The sequence below is a fragment of the Phalacrocorax aristotelis genome, chromosome 1 (assembly GCF_949628215.1).
Source record: "Phalacrocorax aristotelis chromosome 1, bGulAri2.1, whole genome shotgun sequence".
In the NCBI taxonomy this organism is placed as follows: Eukaryota; Metazoa; Chordata; class Aves; order Suliformes; family Phalacrocoracidae; genus Phalacrocorax; species Phalacrocorax aristotelis.
Genome location: NC_134276.1, coordinates 170,178,927 through 170,190,578, shown reverse-complemented (window position 1 = coordinate 170,190,578; position 11,652 = coordinate 170,178,927).

Below are 11,652 nucleotides of genomic sequence, written 5' to 3'. Positions count from 1 at the left end.
TCAACATAAAGAGTATGAATTGGAGTATTTGGATCATTGCAATGTTTGGTCAAAAATGAGTAAGGCTGCCAAGGTCTGAGTGAACACGTCAACGTCCCGTACAAAGTAGGGGCCACTTGGCAAAACCGCATGGTGGGCTTGACCTGAGAATGAAAGTAGAAAACAGACTTTGTAGTGTGTGCACAGATCTAAACTTTATTTCATTTTGAAACTGGTTTCTTGACTATCCTGCTAATGCTGATCCTGTTCAAACTCAGTCAATGAATTAATTTTTATGAAACTGGAGAGCACGGAGGAAGCGTGAGGAGTTGGGAGAATATTTGTGTGGGAGAGCCCAGAGAGATGAGCGTCCAAAGCCTCCACAGGGCTCGCAGAGCCAAACATTTTCCATGCCAGCTGCACTTCCCCCAGTCAGCTTTCTCAGCCCAGTGCTACTGTTTGTCCACTCTCTGCAGACCACCCTGGAGAAGATTCCTGTTCCCTGTACTCCTGGCTGGGGCCTGCCCCGATTCCTGCCAGCCGTGGGGGCCGCATCATGTGATGGTTCCGTTCTAACAGATCAATCTGTTGCCTAAAAGACCACACAACCATCTAGATAAGCAAACAATTGACCTCTCTGCTCATCTTGTAGGTGTCACAATGACCAAATTGCTCTATCATTCATCTCTGCAGCCCAGCAATGACCTTGTGAAACAAAACAGTATCACACAATTCATCCTGAAATAGCCCACCCCTCCCTTAGGAAAGAGGCCTATCTGTAAACATTTGCATTTTTATCAGTTCAAAATTCTTTCTCTTGACTGTTCAGGAGCTCAGGGTTTGTGCATATTCTGTTTCCTGTTGTGAATGCAGATGATAATTTTAAATACTTGATTTCTTTTTGCTCTATTCAATTTCCCTCACAACATTTTTAGTTTAATTTTTTTCCTTTATTTTTATGTTCTTTTACTGTGATACTGCAGGATTAGGAGGGTGAAAGATAAAAAAGAAATAACCAAAGGAATGTGAGATGCAACAGTTATGGCACAAATCCCTTTTTTATATACTTGAAATATATGTTAAAAATACACTGGACTTCATATGTTAACTGTTTCTTCTTTGCATGTTCTTTTCAGGTGCCACCACAGCACAGCAGATTTACAGCCCCAGATCAGCTGAAAGAATAGAAAGATATTTCATGAACAAAGGCACAGTGTCGACATGCAAAGAAAAAAATAACAAAGTGTGAAATACTGAAATTGATGGAGAATCTGACCAGTTAAAGGACTTGGATCAGGCATGAGAGAGGAAAGGAAAAAAAGAGAGCAGGGGAGGGTAACCATACTTCACACTGCTATAAAGAGCAGGAAAAAAACATGTTTAGGAAACTTTTCATGATAGAACATTAGACAATAAAAACAAGTATGGATGTGATAAGACAGTATGGCCATGGCTGCCTCTTAGAAAGGGAGAAATGACCGGTGAATGAATGTGTGTTATTAGTCTGCAAATAGTGTACTAGCAGAGCTCAAAAATACATACAGCGAGCCCCCAGCTACCTCCGCTGCAGTGGCTTTTCCCATGTAGCACTTCCCAGTTTGGAGCTGATAGTTTCTCCCCCAGGTCTAGACCTTTGTCTCTTCATTGCTGAATTCCTAAAGGATGGCCAAAGTCTCAAGCAAGGTTGTCCTGGAAGCAATTTGGTCCAGTTCACTAGATGGGTTTGTGGAAAATAATGTTGTTGCCTGTCTCCCTGAAGCTGCTATTAGCCATCACCTCTCCATGGTTAAGTAAGGATATGTGTTGGTCAGGCAGCTTACCTATCGCCCCAAAACTCAAAATGTGAGAATATCCATTGTAATTACCAAGGTACAAATGTGCTTGGGGGGGAGAGGTTCATGGTATGTACAATTCTGTGTTGAAATAAAAAGTGTTAGTTCATTTGCATTATGCTACCATGGGTACCTTTAGATGTGTTGCTCTTTAAGGCTTCTCTGCTGAACTTGTCTGATGAAGTTGCAGTCTTATCTTTGAGAGCCTCTCATCAGCTGATGTTAGTTTGTGAAGCTTCATTGATTTCACTGGGTTTGTGGGCCTGTTCCAATTCCTGCTGGCTGAATATCTGGCTCATAAATTGTAATGTTGTGATCTGCTCCTCTGTGATCAAGTGACAACGGTTTTGTTTATTTTTCTTCCCCTCCCCAAGATAAGAAGCAACAGGGGTAACCAAGCTATCTCTCTCTGAGGCTAACATCAACATCACTGACCAGTCTGAGTCACACTCCTGACTCACAAAAATTGGTTTTAGGAAGAGTAAATGTAGCCCCTCCCCTCTCTTCAATGCTGGGTAATTGTCTTGAGGAGAACAATAAATTGTCTCTCAGCAATGCTACTTCAAAGTCATCTGGATAAGAAAATAGATAATTCAGTTAAGTCTTAGATTCCTTCAGCAAACATCAGTATTTCTGCCCCTTGGTGATTGTTCAAGATGGTTTTGAAACATTTAAGAATCATTAGAGCTAATAGCTCCAATTCTGCATTTCCCTCAAGGAAGAGTATCAGAAAAAATGCACTACCTTATTCCCACTACCTTAATCAAGAATAATCATTCAAATGATAAACAATGACCGGAATATACTTGAATATATTATTTCCTTTGTTGATCAGACACAGCTCTAATTCATCTTGGCTGTTTTTAAGATACTAAGAAAAATATCCCACCTACCTAAAATTACATTTAAAAAATATTAATAATGGCCTATTTCACATGCATAGTTTAAAACTCTGGGCTCAGCCTTGCAAGCCTTATTCAGGAATAATCATTTCCAGTTTACAAGTAACTGATCTGAAGATTATCAAGATGAAAATTTGGATATATATGAAAAGGTATGGATACAAAATGTCTAGTATCAAAGCCTCAAAATAAATCACTCTTCATAGTAGTATAAATTATAGTAAAAGAATTACATGAAATCTTTATACTTGTATATATATAAAACAAATAATGTTTAGAGTGCTTATGTGTAGATCATGGACAGTCAAAAGATGAAAGTCTCAACTAGGACATTGTCTCTATTACCAGGTAATAATAAAGCTATAAATATTAAAGTGAGTAGGAACAAACTTTTAAAAATAATTTAGAATGTTGCTTGTTAGCTCATAAAAATGAGGAAACTGGGTTCTTGTGACATCATCTACATTTCCATTATGTACCAGTACAAAAGATCAATAGGATTTTCCTCCCCCTAAGTTCCCTTTTATCTATTGGATAACATGGCAGCCTTGTATTGAACCACCAGAGTTCAAATATATCATGTTATGGGCACATCTAGCAATAGGACTGCTGCAGGTTATTTTCAAGCTACAACATGTTATGCAGCTGTAAAGGCGGTTTGGTTTAGGGCAGAAGTGGATTAAAGATCTAAAAATATTTTGTACATGACAGCAGTCCAAGCATTGACAGTTTTGTTATCATCAGTTCTGACTGGATTCAGTGAGAGCTGCACATGCTTAATAATTACTAAAACTGACACCTATGTTACTAAAAATACCTTGGATTACTAAAAGGCATTTAAAAATCAATCCCCATAAAAGGCTTTGAGATCTATTCAGTTTGAGATTTACAGTAAATCTTAAATTTCTTTGTCTTTTGTGTTTCACTCAGCTTGATGTTCAGGCCTGAACAACCAGGCCTGCTTCTCTCTTCCAGCCAGTTCTCAGCACCTTTCACGTTCATGCCCCCACCCCCCAGCAGTGGCTTTTGAACTGCAAGCCATGCAGTGAGAATGGTCCACCAGGATACCAGAAAGGGCCCATAGCTGGTCTGTGGGACTATAGTTAGGAGTAAAAGTACGTGATGTCCTTGACAGCATAGGCAATGGTTTTTAGAAATGTTAAACCACTGGAACAAAGCATCTGAGAACCACTATTCTAGCACATTTGTGCAGTTTTTAGCTTAATACATTGAAAAAACATATTTACTTGCTGTTAATGAGTCAGTCTCTACAGGACTACTTGCTCTACAGGTCACAATAGAAGGACTTGTAATGGCACTGGAGTGTGGGAGGTTTAAATCAAGCTCAGCTGGAATCACCTCTTCCCATTGTCTGCTCTGGACTAAATATACTAGAGGGGAGACTTTTGTTTTATGAAGAAGATGACCCAAGTGTTCATATTTCTCTGCTGTACACAGGGAAAAAAACAGAGGTGATCCAACCAAGGATTCAGTCACATCATAGTGCAGTTTCAGAAATAGCCAAGGTGGGCATTTGGGATCTTCTAGAGGTCGTTTTTCAGGACTTGCCCAGCCCTGCACCAAAATGCTGAACCACACTTTTCCACTTCCTTTGTTCCTTTGCATAACTCCCTTTGCCTCTTTTCCCTTTATGTACTCTCTCCCTCACTTTCCCTTCAGTTTAGCTTTCTCTCCTAAGTAACACCTTTCCCACACTTCCTGCCAACCAAACCAAACCAAACCAAACCAAACCAAACCAAACCAAACCAAACCAAACCAAACCAAACCCCAAGAACATCCCATGGAACTAATGCATCAGATGATGAATTTGCAGTTTGTGCTGTTCGTGTATGGTATTCCTCCACTTGTCAGTAGGATGGTATTTATTTTGTCCTCATATGGGCATCTAAAGGGACACATCTAGACCTGTACTAGTAACCCTAGGCTCCTTTTATAGTCAATGGTGAGAATCCACAGCCTCCAGAAGGCAATATATGTCATTCTAAGTTTAATATTTAGGATAATTCTGCAGTTGTCTATATATCTCCTTCAATTCTGGAGGCAAACAACAGTGAGTAGTTTAAGTTTAAATGTTTAACTCTTAGAAGGTTCTCGGTGGGTATGTGAGATGAACTTCTCTTTCACACTGCATGATTTTCTGGACTCTCCTAATCTACTGGCCATTATTTTTAAGTGGCCACTGAACTGGAGAATGTATGCCAGGAAGCCAAAAGCAGAAAAATACACTAGGTGAACCAGGTTTTAAAACTATACATTGCCCATGATTTTGAAGGAATGCAACTTATTTAATAAGTGCAACTTTCGTTAACAAGTTTTAGTAATAAAAGCGTGGAAACTTGAACTGAGGTGAATAATATCTATGAAGTAAATTACATGATCTTAAGTAACAATGTGAGCGAAGTATGTCTGAGCCCAGTGGAGCTATCTGTGAGGAAAGGGGTATTGGCGTGCAGAAGGCTTTCAGGATATGGCTTCTGGCTTGAATTCCACTGAGCTGGTGAACGTGGTCCTGATAGACTCAGTTTAGACTAAAGTCCCCTGAGACTGTGTACTTTGTGGCTAGATCTGCCAGCCTTTGGAAGAAAATGAGTGTGGGTCCCATACCGGGGTTCCTTAAGAAAAAGATTTGAGATGCAGTGTCAAATTGTCAGCACTATCACAGCCTATTTTGAAAATGACACTGAGGCTTGAGTGGCACTGAGACTTAAGCTTTGATCTTTCTAATCACTATATGTTTGTCTGCCTCCCACCTTTATGTGGTTCTGTGGAAGTCCATGATGCTCTGCCAAAGTGCAGGGAAATGTTAGCACTTGGAAAAGTGTCGAGAATCCCCCTCAAAAATGTAGTGTTGGTGTGTATAAGTAAATATAAAAATATACATATACGTAAAGAGAACTTGCTTTAGAAGGAAACTGTAATCTAAAATGTGTCCAGCTAAAACTCTAAACCAGTATTACATTAAGGAAAAATAATAAAAATGTAAAAAGTATAAACTAACAGTAAAATGTCTATAAATTCTGTCAGCATTAGAATATGCACCTTATTACCTAAACCAAAATTGTTCCTTCCCTTATTACCATTTTTTTTCTCATGCATATGCCCATCCATTTTAATTTTGCTGAGAAGACAAGAAAATATATCCATTTTAGACAAAAAGTTAGGAGGTCTGATGTTTTTATATGGGGACCATATAAAATTTTGTTCTTTTTTTAGAAAGGAACCAGAACTCTTGTGGTAAACAGTGGGTGTTAAACATGAGAAATTAAAGCAGAAAGAGTTAATTAAGACCTCTAAAACCACAAAAAAGGTAATGTTATACAGGTAAGTTCGGGTCCACCCTGTCCAGTCCCCAATCTTTTCTTAATTTCTAAATTAGATAAAAAACTACACAAAACATTACATTGGCAGACAAGTAAAGCTGAGATAAAGTACCTCTCTTGAACCCATAATGCCAGGAAGTTCATAGAGGAAGCTACAACATTACTTTTACCCCATACTGCAGTACTTTTGCTGTATGGGGTTTCTCACTGTTGCCGTAATACTGAGATAGGTAAGACGACCCATCATTTTTTGCCTTCCCTCAAAATTTTGGTTTTGAGGTTGAGGTAGGTTTTTCAGATAGTTTGCTACGGCATTTCTATATTCTCCTTCAATGTGTTACACACATTGGAATGTAGTCTTATTTTGTTTTTGCTTTTATGGTTGACAAAAGTAAATAAAATTATGTGGGAGAAAGCAATGAATATAATATATATCTCATACTTGTATTAGATGAGGGTTTTTTTTATTGTTCTGTTGCAAGCTCCAAACACAAACATGTATGTAGATTAAGTTAAACTTGTGCATGCCTTTGCAGGTTTAGGACATAAACTGCCTAAAGGAACTCATGAAAATATATTGCTTGCATTGTATCAGGGAGTTTCTGTATCTCTCTCAGTATAGTCATTGTTTTCCATCTGCAATATTAAAAAGCATTCGCCAGAACTTCAGTCTGTTCCTTTGAAAATTTAAACATGTGCACTTATTTTCCATTGTTATGAGAACATGGAATGGTATTTTTCTTAATATATTTCAACTTCACTGCACTCCTGAAATACAGCAAAGAAGTATCTGAAGCCTCACAGTGTGTGTCATTTTCAGCAGGGTTACAAGGATCAGCAAGTATTTTTAAAATAGAAATCACTGGGCAGGTCCAATTTATTTTGTTGTTCAACTCTCACCAGTTTTTGCCCATGGCCCACTGTGTGGAAAAGATGAACGTCTTTGCTGAGTGTTCACCCCTTTCAAGAAGCGGTAGGAGGGAGGGAGGAAGGAAGAAAATTCATTAACGAAGTCCTGGTTCCACACACCCCTACTCAGCTACCACTTTGTATATGCTGACCTATTATAGCAGAAAGACATTTATTAATTCTTTAGAGTAAGGAGAAATCAGAGGGGTAATGGATCTCAAGCATGAGCCTCAGAATTATTGTATCTTAGGTATTAATTCACAGACCACTGCAATCTAGCCACCTCCTATTTTTCAGGGCTGTCTTTAGAGGTACTCTATCAGTCTACAGGAATTAAAAACTGGCTGAGCGCAAAAATACAAGTGATTAATCATATAAAGGGCATTCACCTGCTTCTTTGATCTATATTTCGAACCTCCAGTGAAATAAGAGGTGTAGTAAATTCAAATTTACCTAAATTATGTTTCAAATAATTATCTCTTTTAGTGCTTAAGGCAGATATTGCATTTTTTCCAACAAAATCTATATAAACATCAATGGCATAGCCTGTTTCTGCTTGGGTTTAGTCACACAGGGTTGTTTTTTTTTTTGTTTTATTTTGTTTTTAAACATGACTCGTGAGGTTTCTCTATGCTGCTTATACAATACTTCTTCCTTCCTGATAATGCCTATTTGTTCTCTATTTTTGGCTTCATTTTCCATTGTTATCTCTAAATTACATATATTTAGCTGATGACTGGAGGAATTTTTTAAATAATACAACCATTACGGAATAGTTACCATATTTTACTATATACTAAATGTCTTCAGAGAAATAATTTTTAGTATTTGTTGCTTTCATTTTATTCTTCTACAGCATTTTTACACTCTGATATACTTTATGCATTAGTTATGATTTATCTGATTACAAAGCCAAAAATAAGTTTAAAATATATTCAAGTTTCCTTGAATAAGAAGTTTCATGTTATCAAAATCAAATGCAGGAAAGAGGAAAAGGTGATATTTGTATAACCTCTGGAAGACTTATCACAAGGGTTCAGATGAGCTAAAATAATGTCCGTGTACATTGATAAGGCAATATGCTAACTTTTTATTGTGGTTAAAAAAGGGAACAGCCTTCTAATGGACTATCAGTGCAACAGCTTTTAGAAAAACTCATTCACTAACTGCCAGAAAGTGCCAGTTTAGTAGGTGAATAAATAAAGCAGTATTCACCCAGAATAAGCATGGCAGAGTCAAGTTTCTAGCAGTCTAAAGAGCAGCTGGGGGAAAGGTATTCACATTTTATTCTTGTCTTCCCTGATATTTGCTTTCCTCCATAGTTAATATTTATCCTAACAATGGGTTTAATATGGCTTCGAGAAACAGATGATAAAGTGAAAGAATGTATGTATCAGCAGTGCATAAGACCAGTTTGTTCTCTAAATTTTAAAATTCTAATTTCCTTAATAAAGTTTACAATCCTATATTTTAAAGATAAAATCCTATCTACAAAAAGATGTTTGTTGTCCTTTGATACACTTTAGGCTTCATATATTGTTCACTCATTAAATATAATTTTACAAGATAATAACAGGGATATATTTTTATGAATATAGCTTTATATAATTGCTACTCCCTATTTAATGATAGTATTACCTTGCAATTAAACAATTTACTTTACTCATACAAAAGGTTTCCATGATATATCCTTTTCTTTTTGTCCGCAGCAATACTGCCGATTCTTTGGTTAAACTATTTGCCTTTTCATCACACTCTTTTATCCTCTCGTTTAATGCACACTTAAGTGTTCTCCTGAACTCTGGATGTTTGATGTCAGGCTTGCAAGGTTCAAAACATTTGATTTGTTGGGTGATGTCCTTTGGAAATGGAAAACACAGAAGAAAAATAGTGTTGCCTCCGAAGACTTGAATGGGATATAAATTGTCTTTCATAGCCAGTATAAACCTATGAGGGCTGTGCCTCTGCAGGATCACTATGAGCCACTTTAAAGGAGAAGTACTGAAGTTTCTATTTTTGATGGATGATTGTCTTCCTTTAATCATACCCAACTTATTTTATAAGTTATATGGTCTTTTACTACTAAGTTATATAGTCTGTCACTAGCTAGTTATGTAGTCATCCAAGAGCTGTCTGTCGTACAGTGTCTACTCATCAGACCAGTAATCAGGCTCCACTTTGAAGTGCTGTGATGCAACCGAGTTTGTGCATCAGTATTACAGTCTATCTGACAGAGACCACTGCATATTTTGGGTAGATTTTTCAGAGACACTCTCTCCTGGTTTGTTGTTGGAGCTGCTTTATCCATGAAACACCTTTCTTTCATGTAACAGCTTGAAAACCCTTAGAGCATATTCCCCTTAGAAGAGGCGACTTGCACACAGTGTAATGACAGCATCCATCAGCTATTCTTCAGAAAAAAGCCCCATAATGTAGGAAGCATGGCACTAAAGGTCTTTCAGAAAATGCTTTATCAAAAATTATACACCAGATTGTGTAAGCTGTGGGGAAACTGGTGGTAGGGAAAAATAAGGCCAGAATTAACAAACCGTAAAGCCCAAAACCTTAGAAATGTAAATCCAGTATCTATCTACCTGAGATGTTTGAGGGGAACAAACCACATTCTGCTTCAGCCTTACCTCTTCTGAAAACACCCTCTGCAAAAGATGAGAAGGGAAACTCACCTGTACTTCTATTTGACCATACCATTTGGTTTATTCGTAAGTTCATCACTCTTTTACTTGCACCTATTCATATCTGTAGTTCTTCAGTAGCTGACAGCAGTAACCAGCACACAAATGTGACAGCACAGCTTACCTACTCCAGCTTGAAAACCTGGCTAATGGCTAAGTCACATTCTTAACTAAATATTTCTGCCTTTTGTTCCCTTTTTACATCAAAAACTGCATATTACATCCAGATTTTTATAATGTAAGGCACCACTTCAGCTAAATGGCCTCTATGAGTAAGGCAGAAACATTTTTTATTTTCTAGGGCAATTAATTAGACATCCACACTGTCACTCCCACACTTAAATTAATCTCCATATGTTCAGTTATCATAGGAAAAAAAATAAATGAAAGAAGAAGCTGAAGGGAAAACTCATAGCCACATCTCTGCAATGTTTTTTTCAGACACCTAAATTTCTGTCAGCATGTTGGTAATTCGTAACCTCATTATTACATGCTTAATTAATCAGCACACTTCATAATTTCCACACAAACAATGGCCCTGTCACTTTTCATCGTATATTTAAAATAGAGAAGAAAAAAAGGAAGAAGTGTCCCTCATGAGACTTTAGTACTTCTATTACATGCAGTTTAGGACAGTTACTATTTGCCTGTGAAATGCTACTTCCGATTTAAATAGCACTTCTCAAGCTACTCATTTTGTCATATATTGTCTTTGGTTCATTTCATTTCTTGTTTCGTTTCCTTCTTAATTTGAAAAAAAAAAAAAATCCATACTTTCTCAGTAATTTTTCTGAATTCCCAACATTCTCATAGGTCTTGTTGGAAACCCTTTTAGATCATTTTTCATATTGTGCCTTGTTTGATGCGTGGTCTCAGGTAAAAAAAGAAGAAATATGGAAAGCACATCTGAACTAGCGAAGCACTTTAACATAGGAAACAATAAGAACTTGCAGCTAGTGAAATGTGGAAATATATCCTGTAACAGCTTATGTATCCCTGCCCTGATACAGTTGTTTTCTCTATGTAACATTCCTGTGTTTCGAGGCATTAAACATGTTCCCAGCCAAAAGTTTCCACCCTTGCGCCAGCGTTTCAGTTGCACAAGACACAGTCTGACCAATCAGTACATGCGAGGGAACAGACTTTACCATGCAGGCACGAACCTTTCATGCAGGGCTGCACAGCTAGCAAGAGACAGACTTGTTCCCTCTTTTAGGCTGGTGCAGAGCAGCGTTAGGATGTTTACCACATCGTTCTGGCCGTGATAAGGAGTTTTCTCCTCCCAGCTTTTGGGAGGGAGCATGACAAACAAATCTTAACCCTCTGCTGAGGCTGTTGAATCATGCCAGTTCTATCATTCTTTGCTCTACAGCACTTCAAGGCATAGCAAGTACTTGAAACCCACAGTCTTAGGAAGTTGTCAGCCTGCAGGGTTTTACAGTCTCAGTAAACAGAACCAGATTAAGAAGGAAAGGGTTCGAGCCTTTATGTAAAGATCTGATTGGTATGCCTTGTATTAGTTCTGTGGCTTTCCTGTCTTTAAGGCTTCACTTTTGATTTCTGCATTTTCTTGATTATCAGGACCTCAGCTGCTTATCTGGTTCAATGTATTTATCGAGCCACTGCCTACTTGCTCACTTTTTTAATTACAGCTGGGGTATTCTCCATGTATAGCTTTAGGACAGAGAAGACCGCTTAGTTATAGCCACATCTGTGCTTTTTTATTTATATCTTTTTTTCATTTGAGGAGATTGGAGGTGTGTGTTGGAGCTTAATCAGTTGTATTCAGAAACAGGCGGCCTCCCTCCCTGCCTCCCTTTCTTCCTTTTTGCCCTTCCCTCCCATTCTTCCTTCTTCCCTTCCTCTCTTCTTTTCTTCCTTCTCTTGTTTCCTCTCCATAGAAGCACTAATGAATTCAGTGAGATTTCTGAATTGATTGTAACTATATAACTAGACATTAAAAGAATTGTTCTTCTGTGTAAGGGCAAATAAAACA